Genomic DNA, 13,983 nt, shown 5'->3' with positions numbered 1-13,983 from the left:
AAACAACCTAGTGGTTACCAGTGGGGAGAGGGAAGGAGGGTGGGGCATGTTGGGGGTATGGGATTAAAAGATGTATAAAATAAATAAGCAACAAGGATATACTGTATAGCACAGAGATTTATAGCCATTATCTTGTAATAACTTTTAATGGGGCATAAACTGTAAAAATACTGAATCACTAGGCTGTATTCCTGAAACGAATATAATATAGTATATCAACTATACTTCAATAAAAAAATTTTAAAATTTTAAATAAGAAAAATAATAGATTTTATTTTACCCTTGTTTATTCCTTTTCTAATGCTCTTCCTTTCTTTATGTAGATCTGAGTTTTTGGCGTATCATTTTCCTTCTTTTTGAAGAATTTCTATTTTATGTTTCTTGGAAAGCAGGTTTACTTGTGTCAGATTTTTTCAATTTTTGTTTGTCTAAGAAAGTGTTATTTCTCCTTCACTTTTGAAATGTAAATTTTGCTGGATACAGAATTCTAGGTTGGTGGATTTTTTAAAAAACATTTAAAATATTTCACTCCACTCTCTTATTGTTTGCACAGTTTCTAGAGAAATCTGATGTAATTCTTCCCCTTGCTACTCTATAGGTGAGGTGTTTTTTCTTCTGGCTTCTTTCAAGATTTTTTCTTTGTCTTTGATTTTTCTGCATTTTGAATATAATATTCCTAGGTATATTTTTATACCTATATATTTATCCTACTTGGTGTCCTCTAAGCTTTCTTGATCTTTGCTTTGGTGCCTGTGATTAATTTTGGAAAATTCTCAGTCATTATTGCTTGAATTATCTCTTCTGTTCCTTTCTTTTTTTCCCTTCTCTTTATGGTATTCTCATTATGCATATGTTATACCTTTTATAATTGTCCCACAGTTTTGGGGTATTCTGTTCTATCTTTTAAGTTTTTTTTTTTCCTCTTTGCGTTTCAGTTTTGGAAGTTTTTACTGACATTTCTTCATGTTCACTGACTCTTTCCATGGCTATATCCAGCCCATTGATGAGCTCTTCAAAAACATTTTTCGCTTCTATTATAGTGTTTTGATTTCTAGCATTTCCTTTTGGTTAGAATTTCCATCTCTCTGCTTACATTACCCATCTGTTTACAATTTTCTGTTGTAAACCAGACATGATGTACTAGGTAAATGTACTGAGGTAAATAGACTTTTGGTGTGAGGTTTTGTGTTTATCTGATTAAGAGCTAGGCTGTCTTTATTGTTTGCTCTAGCTGTAGGTGTCAGAAGCTAAAATTTCCTCTGGTGCCCTTGCTTTTGTCTCTCCTGTTGTCTTTGGGTTTCTCTGGAGACTTTTTCTTAAGTAGGTTCTGAGGCATGCAGTTCTTTCCATAGTATCTACCTATTTTATAGGAGCCCTATTGATACTGTGGTAAGGTGTAGGGGGAGAGGAAGCACCCTATAGTTCTATGCTTCGACTTTCAGGTTTTAGTGAGCCTTTGCCTGTGCCCTTGGGCTGTGACCTTCACTAGTGCTTTTCAGTCCCCATCACCCTTAGTTTAGGCAGGAAGGCTAGAGGGAGCTGGAGTTGGGTATTTCCTTTATTCTAGATCAGTTAGGTTCTGATAAAACTCAAGTTGATTAAGCTCTAGTAAAATAGTTTCTCTTGAGGGCATGCCTTGCTAATAAAAACAGAGTGCTCTGTGTGTATTTCAAAATGGTTCCTTTTCCCTCCTTCCCTTCTGGAAGCACCAGGGAATTTTTCTATTATCTTGACGGTGAGAACCTGGTAGGGCTCCTAGAGGTAAACCTCACAAAATTGTAGGCCATCCTCCTAAGACTGAGCCCCCTGGAATTTTTAACTCTCAAATTTGTCCATATTGAGCCACCAGCAATTCCATCGATTACCATTTAGATTTTCTTATCCTGATATTGGTTCCCATGGACGTTTCTACTTTCAGGTTTTTATTCCAATAAGTTGTAATTCTCTGTATCCACCTGTCTGTCTCTCCAACTTGAGGGGGGCAATTTTTTGCCCTGTAACCTCAATTCTCTGTTGGATCTAAGAAGAGTTGTTGATTTTCAGTTTTTTTCAACTTTTTTCTTCCTGTGTGGAAAGCAGTGGTGATTTCCAGGATTCTTACATGCCAGACTAGAAACTAGAAGTTGTAATGCCACTATTTCAACACAAGGCTTAAAGCTCTGCCACAGCAGGGGGAAACACCTCAGAGAGTTGCACACTGGCTCCCAAATTCTTCAGCCTTACAGTGACATGTCATTTCTATTCATATTTCATAGGCTGACTATATTTCATATAGTCATGCCCAGTTTTTTGAAATGTGAGCAAATGTAACCCTGCAGTGTTCCTGAAAAAAGAGGACAACCAGCAGTACTGCAGAGCATTATTAACGTTGACCAGAGCACTCTATGTAAGATAGTATTTCCAGCTCCAGCTACCACTTGGCTCTCTTATCACGTCATATTTTCACCCTAGCACTTTATAATACCATATTATACTGTACATTATACTGTACATATTATATTTCATTATAATGAAACCTATTGTGCTAGATGCTCTGTTTACTGTTTGTCTTTCTTCTTCTGTCCCCACAAATGTGAGAATCATGGGAACAGGGACTTTGTCTAGTCTATTCTATTTGTCTATTTTTATCCCCAGAATCCAGAATATTCCAGTGTTCAATACATATTTGGTGAAAGCATCAGTGAATGGATTTTGTTCAAACTTGGGAACCCAGAAAAATGAACCCTTTACATCAGCCAAATCTGGCTCAGAAATTCTTTCCAACAGGGCTGAAGCTGTATAACCCTTGTGCAGAGCCTTTGTCAGACTAGCTGGGTACATCCTTTGCTATCAGATAGCAAGGAGAGAATGAAAAAGCCGCAGAAGTTCCCAGGAATGTGGTGCTATTTTAAGGCAAGGGTATACACAGCTTGAGGGAAAATGAATTTGAAAATGAGCTTAGGCATTTCAATAACACAGGTAAAAGGTATTAATAATTTGAAAAATAGGTGAATTTAAGAATCTTTCCATCTTAAGTTTATGTTTATAATCAAGGATATTCAGCTCTCATTCCTCACTTTTTGAAAAGCAAAAAACTAAATCACCTCTTGAATATGAAATGTAGGTGCAATGCTTGGAACATGCTCTTTCTTGGGGAATAGACCTGTCAGATCCTGGGGTGGTTGAAATGTGGACTTCCTGCTGGTTCAGGTGCACCATCTTTGTGCTTTTTAGGCTTATTTGTTCACTCTGAGCTTAATGAGTGCGTTCAGGCATGTAATGAAGAACAACACCATCACACACACAATTCATTGAAGTCCAAAGATAAGGTGATTTTATCAATTATATTATTCAGTAAAGTACATTTGTAATTTATTAAATAATACATAGATTGAGTGGCATCTGGAACACTGTTGTGTTGATACTCATGATATTAGCATCCGTGCTATAAAAAGAAATCTTGAATTGATGGCATTTGTTACAGTGGGTGTAAAGCTTTTGTTTCTCTTGCTAGAGGAAAGAGGTGAGAGCAGTGCAGTTGTGGGTCACAGGTCCCTCTGGTATGAAATTTGTCCTGACTAAGCTTAAAACATTTGATGGCCAAAAGCATGGGTTCCTATAGCAAATTATTTTTATTTTCACCTCCATTAACCTTGGCTAATGGGATGAACACAGGGCTGGAAGGCAGGTGAATACCCCCAGTTATCCAAGAGTTACTTGATCTAAGCAAATTACTTTCCTTTCTTCTTTCTTTTCTTCTTCTTTTTATAAAGTGTATTATGGCATTTTCAGAGCATGTTCATATATATCTCATTTGACCTTACAACAAACATCCCAGTGAGGTTAGCTGGTCAAGGGTTCTTATTTCTGTTTCTAGATAAGGGATACTGTTGCTTGGAGAGTTGAGTGGGAAGAAGATCAGGGATTTTGACTCTAACCCCAGTGCTTTTTAAAAAGTGATACAGCAGTGATGCTCTGGGCCTCAGTTTCCTCATTTCAAACCAAACATAAATATACGTTATTTGCCAACTTAAGTTGTGGGTATGACAAGAGATAATTAAATTTTTAGATATTCTGACTAGTCAGAGCCTTATGCAATTATAAATTAATCATCTTGCTTTTGTTTTAAGTCCAAGGGCTCTGTCCTTAGACAATAAAGCCTTCTTCTCCACATTCTTCTACAGAAAAAATGTCCAATATGAGTGCATATGTAGAGCCCTGGAATTTTCCATCTGAAAGCATTTAGGAATGAGTCCTCTTAAAGGAAGTGTAGAGAGTCATTAGAAAGAAGCCAATGGTAACTCTGATTTGGCTGTCTCTAGGACTGTTATCAAGTTAATTTTTTTAAAGTGATGACTTGTTGGTTTGCTTCAATGTTGTTCTATTTTCTAACTCATTGATAAAAATGGTCCTCTTACTTTTGACTAGGCTTTGCCACATAGGGCTATGATCTTCAAGGACAGAAGTATAATAATGAATAACTGTTTTATATTCCAAAATATGTTCTGACTGACTCTTTTTTCAAGTATATAGAGCAGGGGTTAGCAACTTTTGCTGTAAAGGATCAGCATTTGCAGGACATGTGGTCTCTGTCATGAGAGACTCAGCTCTACTGTTGTATAGCACAGAAATAGCCATAGATAACACGTAAATAGATGAGCATGTTCCAATACAACTTTATTTTAAAAGTCTATTTCATATAATTTATTCCATATAATTTTCCCATGTCGTGAAATATTCTTCTTTTTTTTTTCAACTATTCAGAAATGGAAAAACATTTTTAGCTCATGGGCCCAGGAAAAACTGATAGGCTGGACTGGTCCATGGGCCAATCCCTAGAACACAAGAGAAACATTCATTGCTACTGTAGACAGTACTCCGTTCAAATAATTCTTTGAGTTGGAAAATGTTTCTAGGAAGTCTGTTCTCATAACACAAACTTTCAACACTGTCAGCAAAGGCAATATCAAACAGCAGGGTTCAAGTTAAGTGGTCATCATTGCATAGGAAAAGTACAAGTATTTCCTCATCAGAAAGTTAGAGACCCCTGCTTTATATTCAAAGGAGGGAAATTAACTAGCACAATTTGGCATAGAGCTTGTAAAATCTTGCGGCAAAGATATCTCACAGGGCTAAGTACATTACCAATCTCCATTTGGTGCTCCATAAATATCTGTTGTGTTAAGTGAAATTCCCACAAGGTTCCTAAGTTCTTGCTTATTATGTAGAATGAAGTGAACATAGACTATAATTGTCTATTTAGAAGACAAGGGGTTAATGCAATGAATATTTAAGTAGCACTCTTCACTGCTATTTATGAAGGGTGACTACAAAAGACTTAAATGACAGATTTCACAAAAGTGCTAGGCAGTAGGGCAAGGTGTGCACAATATCGAAATAATTAGCCATTATGAGCTTGATAATACCCATGACTAAGCTAATCTATAACTGGATATCTATGGAACCAGCAAAATTCTTTCAGATCTCCAGCATGTAATTTAATCATAATGAAGCCGCTATTTACTGCTGTGTCCCATTATCTTGGAAGTTCACACATATTCTAAACTCTTTTGCCTCATAGTCAATGCCAAAATATGCTAGTACCTAACTAATCTTTAGTTTTTTTCATTTGTGCAACTTTTATTTCTTCAACTAAATCATAAGTTTCTTTTGGGCAGGATCATATCACATAAATAAGAGCAGTATAATGATTAACAGTAAGATTGTGGATTCATACTATTCGGATACAAATTCTTCTTTGACATTTACTAGCAATGCAACTTGGGACACATTACATAGTCTCTTTGCTCTCAGTTTATTAATTTGTAAATAATGGTAATAAAAGTATTTACCTGATTGGATTGAAATTCTGTTACAGTTAAATGAATCAGTGCATGCAAGGCACTCAGAACAGTTGCTGGCACACAGTAAGGATTCAAGAAATGCCAGTTAAAAATAGACCTTTGGGACCCAGTCTGATGCTATAAAATCCTGTTTATAAGCTGATGACTTCCCAGTCCTGCTCCCTCCATGGAACCGCACTGAAGTTATCCACTTGGAATACTTAACACACCTCCGCTTTGAAACAGAATACTCATCTCAAAATGATCATGCCCACAAAACATGCTTGTCTTCTTTCCCATTCCAAGTGTGTTCTCCCTTAGTCTTTCTCTCCAATATGCAGGACAATTTTCACTCTTCTAGTTTTTCAGGCTAAAAAACAAATACAATCCTGAAGTCATGTTTGGCTTTTATTTTTTTTTTTTGCCACGCAGCATGGCTCGTGGGATCTTAGTTCCCAGACCAGAGATCAAAGCCGTGCCCCAGCAGTGGAAGCGGGGAATCCTAACCACTGGACCACCAGGGAATTCCCTTGACTTCTTTCTTTTTCTCACATTCCGCATCCTGTCTATTAGCATATTCTGTGAGTTCTGACAAAATATATCTAAATCCCAGCTAACCCACTACCTTACCTATCTTCCTAGTCCATGTCCGTTACCGTTTGCATAAGCTGTTGTTGTAATAGCCTCCAAACTGGTGTCCCTGTTTCTATCGATGATCCCCTGCCATCTAATCTCCATGCACCAGCCAGACTTCTACATCCACAACACGTACATGGGTCCTTGCACATGGTCAGGTGTCAATAAATAAACTAAAGGAATGCTTGATTGAAATATTTGAAAGCTAATTGACTTATCACCTTACTATAGGCACTGAAAGGATTTTATTCAAAGTGATGTAAAATTCTCAATAGTCTCTGCCTGTTAAAATTGTCATAGTAAATAATTCCTTTAAAAGTAAGCATAGGGACTTCCCTGGTGGCACAGTGATTAAGAATCCGCCTGCCAGTGCAGGGACACAGGTTCGAGCCCTGGTCCGGGAAGATCCCACATGCTGCGGAGCAACTAAGCCTGTGCGCCACAACTACTGAGCCTGCGTGCCTAGAGCCAGTGCTCCACAACAAGAGAAGCCACTGCAATGAGAAGCCCGCGCACAGCAACGAAGAGTAGCCCCCGCTCGCCGCAACTAGAGAAAGCCCGAGCGCAGCAGCGGAGACCCAACGCAGCCATAAATAAATAAATAAATAAATAAATAAATAAATAAATAAATAAATAAAAGTAAACATAGACTGAGAAGGTAGGACTGCATAATTTTGACTAAAATTCTGTGAATCTGTGACTTGGTAAAAGCTGTAAGGTCAAGAATAAGGCGGACAAATCAACCTAGATGAACCCTTTAGAATATTTTTGAAAAGTGTATCAGATTTGGAACCTTAGTTTTATAAGCCCTGAATTTGTACAGAAAGGTTGATTTTTGAGCCCTACATTTGCACCAGGTATGTATATTTTATTTTCACACCCAGTTAGTCAGGACCTACCATTGTATGGGAGAAAAAAAATCACCCCCTTTAATTAGATCTCTAGGTAGTTAAAGTAGAAAGTCATTTTCTGTCAAATTATGAATCCCAAATATTTTGCTTCTTTGGCGGTACTACTCTAGTCTATGAATCTTTTATTCAAGGATCTTAAAACAAGTTAAAGTGTCTGGTGTAATTTCTTCAAACAGCAAAGTTTTTGTTTTTTTAAGGTTATGTTTAATTGTTGGGAGACATAGGTCCAAGATGTTTTTAACATTAAGCCTGTGTTCCTCTCACTTCTCTGTAGTGATTATGTCCAGGCCAAGGGATGCTGCAAAGGACAATTGCCAGGAACAACATTCCTCATTCTTTTGGTAGAGAACAAGGGGCTTGGAGGGCCACCAGCATGCTCTCTTTCTGGGACATTTCCAGTCTGCAGCATCTCTCCTATCCCCATTCTTTCTTGAATAAATGAGAGATGTACATGATTTCTGTGCCTGGAAAACTCAGAGACTCATTTCTCTTGACTATAAGCAAGGAGACTGTGAATAAACATGGGAAAAGAAAGAAAGAAGTAAAATAAAGGGAGAAAGATAGAGAATGGTAGCCAGACAAGAAAAGGGAAAAAGGAAAGGAGAAAGGAAACAAAATGAAGAAAGAGAATTAACTCTCAATTTTTGAATGAGGTAAAGAAACTAACTGTGTGTGTGTGTGTGTACACACCTCTGTCTGCTGAGAAGCCTTGAAACAAAGCCACACTTATAGCCAAGAGCACACCTAATGCCCAGATGATCTTGACTTCTAATCACCTTTCTCCACTAAAAGGAAGGAGGATCATGGCTTCTTGGAGAAATTGCTGATTCTAGAACTGGAGCAGGAAAGAACAAGATGAGACTGGAACATCTTGTTGTGGCAGAAAATAAGAAAGTGCCCAAAGAATGACAGAGGCATGTCAAAAGGACATGGGAGCCAGCTTGAAGGGGCTTCCACTGCACAGATTTGGGAACAATCTAAGCATCAAAATATAATAACAACAATAACAATAGTTATACTTACAGTCCATTATATAAAATAAAAATTCATAAGTCCTTTCTTATTTAAATTAAAATAACAGAAGGAAGAGCTGTTCTTCTTTACTGTAGAATGACAACCAATAAATGTAGAAGGAATGACAGAGTTAGAAAATCATCATTGGATGCTGGTGGGTAAAACTTGTGGGTAAAATTTTGATGAACCAGGACATTTACATAGGCTTCACTTATCTCTAAACAAATAATTTATTAATTGTAGAGTGACAAATAGCATCTTCCAGTCTAGAAACCTGGCAAATACCAAAGTAAACATCATCAATACTGGGACCACCTACATCAAATACCTTCAGATATGATGCAAAGAAGGACAACCAATCACTTCCATGAGAGTCCTGCTAAAGCAAATAACCTGAACATAATCATGAGGAAACAACAGACAAACTTAAACCAAGGGGCATTCTATGAAGTGACTGACCTGTACACTTCAAAAATGTCAAGATCATGAAAGACAAAGAAAGAGGAAATTTCAAGGTCATGAAAGACAAAGTTAGGGGAAAGTTTCCAGATCAAAGGAGATTAAAGTAACATGACAACTACTTATAACATATGAGCCTAAGTTGGACCCTGAACTGAGGAAGGAAGAGAAAGCAGCTATAAAAGACATTATTGGAACAGTTGATAAAATTCGAATATAGACTGTGGATTAGTGTCTTAGTCTGCTTGAGCTTACATAACAAAATACGATAAACTGGGTGGCTTAAATAACAGACATTTATTTTCTCACAGTCCTGGAGGCTAGAAGTCCAAGATCAGCATGCCACTACAGTCAGTTTCTGGTGAGAACTCTCCCCTTGGGTTGCAAATGGCATGAAGGGAGAGGAAGAGGGAAAGGGAGAAGGGAGTGAGAAAGAGAGAGAGAGAGGTGGGGGTGGGGAGAGTGGAGGCTGTCTGGTGTTTCTTCTTAAAGGGCATTTACCCAATTGGGCCAGGGCCCCATCCCCATGATCTCATTGACCTCCCAAAGACCCCAACTCTAAATATCATCATATTGGGGGTTAAGGCTTCTATATATGAATTTGGTGGAGGACATAAACATTCAGTCCATAACATTCAGATATCAATGTTAAGTTTCCTGATTGTGGTAATTATACAGGGATTATGTAAGGAAATGTCCTTGCTCCTTGGAAATATAACCTAAAATTTTTAGGGGTAAAGAAATACATTGTCTCCAACTTATTGTCAAATGGTTCAGAAAAAATGTATACATACATGCACAAATAGAGAGACAGACAGAAATCAATCACATGGAGCAAAATGTAAACAATTGTGGAATCTGGGTAATGGGTATAATGGGAGTTCCTTGTACATCACAATAAAAGATACAAAAAATTTTCTGCAAAAGAATCCTTGGAGTTATAAGGTCGACCCTTATTATTCTTCATCAATCAACCTATTACTACTCATCCAGGGTATTAGCAAGCTTTCTCCATAGTACTTATTCTTCTTTCCTGAACTGTTGATTAGTCTTCTGACTTTCAGAGAAGAAATAAAAATCTGAGAGTTATCAAGTGAATAGGACAAAAAATTTCTTAGCATTTGTAACATCAGGTTAACATGAATAATGTGGCATTTTCATAAAATGTAACTTAATAGGGAAAATACAAATCCCACACTTGAATTTAAAGAATCAATTGTTTGGAACAAAATTAAAGAAACGTGATATAATAATTGCTTACATGAAAATCAGAGCTGATAAGTAAGTACAATATAAGCCTAAAATATAATTAACAAAGCTTAAAAATATATAATTTTTGGCTTTTCTTTTAAAGATGTCAGTATGTAACCAATTTTTCATTATGGCAACAATTTTTAGCCTTAACTTTATATGATTATTCACTAATAATCTATTCCTCATTGAAAACATAATTTTTTGTTCATTTGTTTTATTTTGGAAGCATATATTAAAAATCAGAGCAAGTTTTTTCTTCACCTTTTCTTTTTTTTTTTTAATTTTTTTTTTTTTTTTTAAACTTTGGGTTTATTTATTTATTTATTTTTATGGCTGTGTTGGGTCTTCGTTTCTGTGTAAGGGCTGTCTCTAGTTGCGGCAAGAGGGGGCCACTCTTCATCGCGGTGCGCGGGCCTCTCATTATCGTGGCCTCTCTTGTTGCGGAGCACAGGCTCCAGACGCGCAGGCTCAGTAATTGTGGCTCACGGGCCCAGTTGCTCCGCGGCATATGGGATCCTCCCAGACCAGGGCTCGAACCCATATCCTCTGCATTGGCAGGCAGATTCTCAACCACTGCGCCACCAGCGAAGCCCCTTCACCTTTTCTTTAATAAATAGAAAATCATGTTATGATGTGTGTGATCTAGACTGTAGATGGGCAGCAGAGGAGATATTTGATGCTATGCTATTTCTTATTTAATTTTTTTTTTTTTTGGCTATACAATATGGTCAGTTCATTACTCACTCATTTAATTACAGCAGCTCTTTTTATAGATTTTAGTCTTATGGCATAAGTATTATATTTTTATTGAGCTATAGTTGATGTACAGAATTATATAAGTTTCAGGTATACAACAAAATGATTCAAAATTTTTAAAGGTTATATTACATTTATAGCTATTATAACCTATTGGCTATATTCCCTGTGTTGTACTATATATTCTTGTAGCCTATTTATTTTATACATAGTAGTTTGTACCTCTTAATCTCCTATCCTTATCTTGCCCCTCCCCACTTCCCCCTCTCCACTGGTAACCACTAGTTTGTTCTCTATATCTATAGGTCTGTTTCTTTTTTTTGTTATATTCACTAGTTTTATTTTTTTAGATTCCACATATTGATGTAAATGATATCATAAAGTATTTTTCTTTCTCTGTCTGACTTATTTCACTTAGCAAAGTAACTTCCAAGTCCATCCATGTTGTTGCAAATGGCAAGATTTCATTCTTTTTTATGGCTGAGTAGTATTCCATTGTATATATATACCACATCTTTATCCATTCATCTGTTGATGGACACATACTCTTTGATTACTGTAGCTTTGTAGTATAGTCTGAAATCAGGGAGTGTGGTTCCTCCAGTTCTGTTCTTCTTTCTCAAGATTGTTTTGGCTATTCGGGATCTTTTGTATTAATTTGCAAATTTAAAAATGACTTGTTCTAGCTCTGTGAAAAATGTCCTGGGTATTTTGATAGGGATTGCAAAATAAATAAATAAGTAACCCTTAATGAAGCACTTTTCTTCCAAGATGTCATAAACATTTTTTTCTCTTTCTGCAGAAAGCAATAATTTACAAAAATAAGAACTTATGTTCATCTTTCTCAAAATCATAACTTCCTTTTTTATCATTTAGAGTTTATTTTCTCTGCCTTTTCAAAATACATGGGTTTGAAATTGCAAGAATATATCCATTCTCACTTTCCATTTAAGAGAAATGTGTCCTAAAAAGTTGCAATATATATATTAAACAAATAAAATATGTGTTACAGGTATCACTTGTATGCCCACATACAGTGTGGACAACTTGAAAAATTGTATTCCTACCTAGATGGAGGAAGGAGCTATGGTTCTAGATTTTTCCTTAAGTCAGTAATTTCCAAGTAGAGTTCTCCCATATATTGTCCTAAGACCCTGAATGCTGTGTACTCAATGCAGGGTTAGTGATTTGAGCAGATTTGTGAAATAGTGAACTGTTTTGTGAACTGAATGGTAAAAATGACCACAGTTACTCCAAATATAGGCCTATGGTTACACAGCTCTCACCATCACCTTGCAAAGAAGAAAGTTGTATTCCATGAGGTTGAGATCTTGGAGAGTTAAACATGGAATAGAGGCAGTAAAGATTAGAAACTTGGGGGTCTCTCCAGGAATGGCATGATGGGTGGTTCTGACAATGGTGTGAGGTGTGTGGACAAGAGAAGGGCAGTAAGTGCCTCCAGTCTGTCCAGGCTGGCAAAGGGAAACCCAATGAAGAGAGAGTGTTGGACATACACTTTGTACGGGACCAGCCCCAGTGAAGGGTTTATAGAACAGGGAGAAGCCCCACATCCAGCACCCTTGGTGCTTTAAGGAATCACGTGGTTAGATACTACCACTGATGATGCATTGGCACCTCATCGTTGTAAAAGTATTGCCCACTTTGCCTGATTCTTTACTAAAACACCACATGCCTCACAGAAGTAATACTTATCTTTGGAATAGCTGTCATGACAACTTCATTTCTCTCTCAAAGCTTCCTCTCACTTTATAAACCATCTTGCTTCACTTTTTGCAGAGTCCTCTCTCCTAGACCTGTGCTGAGGATCTGTGCGAAGCTGAGCTTTGCACGATCTCCTTGGCACCGTGCAAGGTTTGTCCTGTGTGTAGGGAGCCAACAGTATCCTCTGCTTTCCTTTCTGGGCACCTAGAGTGAACTGCAGTTAATCAATGTGTCAGCTTGTTCCCAGGTCTACAATCTACATTCCCTCCAGTACACAGACCACAGACTCATATTTTCTCAGAGAGCCAAGTAGGGACATAGGAACTTTCCTTCTCAAGAATCTGCCAGATATTTCAAAGAAATCTAAAAGTGTTAAGGGCTATATGCAGAAAGCATGTTGATCTAGATTGCAGAACCTTGTACCTCAACTCACTGGCCTTTCCTTGCTGCTGCTCCTCCCACCGGCTTCCCCGTGCACACACCTCTGGGCATCACTACATCTGTGCACTTCTTCCTGACGGTTGGCTTAAGTCCTTCCTACATTTTCAGGGTAGTGGCCAGAAAGTTTTCCTCAGGAGCATTGTATGGAAGCTGGCAGGGGACAGTTATATAGGGAGAATGATGTTCTATTATACTTGTGTTTCTGTGACCACAGGGAGTCAAGGCCAGAGAGAAATATAAAAAAATAAGCCATGGTAACACGGCAGTGTACAAAGGTATGTCCTGATGGTTTGAGGTGATCCAGAAAAGGTTCAGGATGTTTCCCTTTCTCCTTCAGCATTGACAACAGAATCTACTGTTTCGTTTTGAGATTTTTGGGGAAGACATGGCAGGTGAGGAGGTTAGGGTGTAGATGTATGCAAACTTCAACTGTTAACCATAAAGCACAATTGACTCATCACTATTGATCTAAAAATAAAATAAGAATGATCCACATGTAGCTGAATATAGGCTACAGTCTGGTTTTCCTCTTTTATTACGGTCTTTGGCTACCAGTGATCCTTTTACCTTTCCCTTAGGGAATGGGAAAGACAGAGAAGGACAAGACTAAGTATAACATTTAAACAACAGTGCTATCGTGCCTGTGATAGCCTTCTCGACGTGATGTCATGAGTAGCTGCTGTTGCCTTAGCAACACTACAGTGGTAAACAGAGATGTTTTCTGGATAGCTAGAGGAAATGTGGCTTTTATGCCATCTCACACCCTCCTGCCACCAACCCCCTACCATGGGTAGAAAAGATTTTCTTTCCTTTTGCTGTGAATTTTCCACCTTGAGATGAGCCACAATATTTTTCATCTGTTTATTTTTATGCTCCACAATTTTACAATGCTGGAAATTTTGTTGAAACACCCACTCAATTTAGAGACTATGATAGTGCATATCGCATTCTAAAATCCCCTGTTGTGT

At 37.5% G+C, this 13,983-nt stretch overlaps 1 protein-coding gene across 1 annotated transcript in view; it reads left to right on the top strand.

Moving 5' to 3' along the window:
* Positions 1–13,983, top strand: part of LOC309631148 (uncharacterized protein) — a 595,395-nt gene that overhangs the window by 224,513 nt on the left and 356,899 nt on the right. The gene's annotated exons all lie outside the window — the stretch shown is intronic.

Source organism: Balaenoptera borealis, assembly GCF_965194805.1.
Source record: "Balaenoptera borealis genome assembly, chromosome: 6".
Lineage (NCBI taxonomy): Eukaryota > Metazoa > Chordata > Mammalia > Artiodactyla > Balaenopteridae > Balaenoptera > Balaenoptera borealis.
This window is presented reverse-complemented; position numbering and strand designations above follow the sequence as displayed.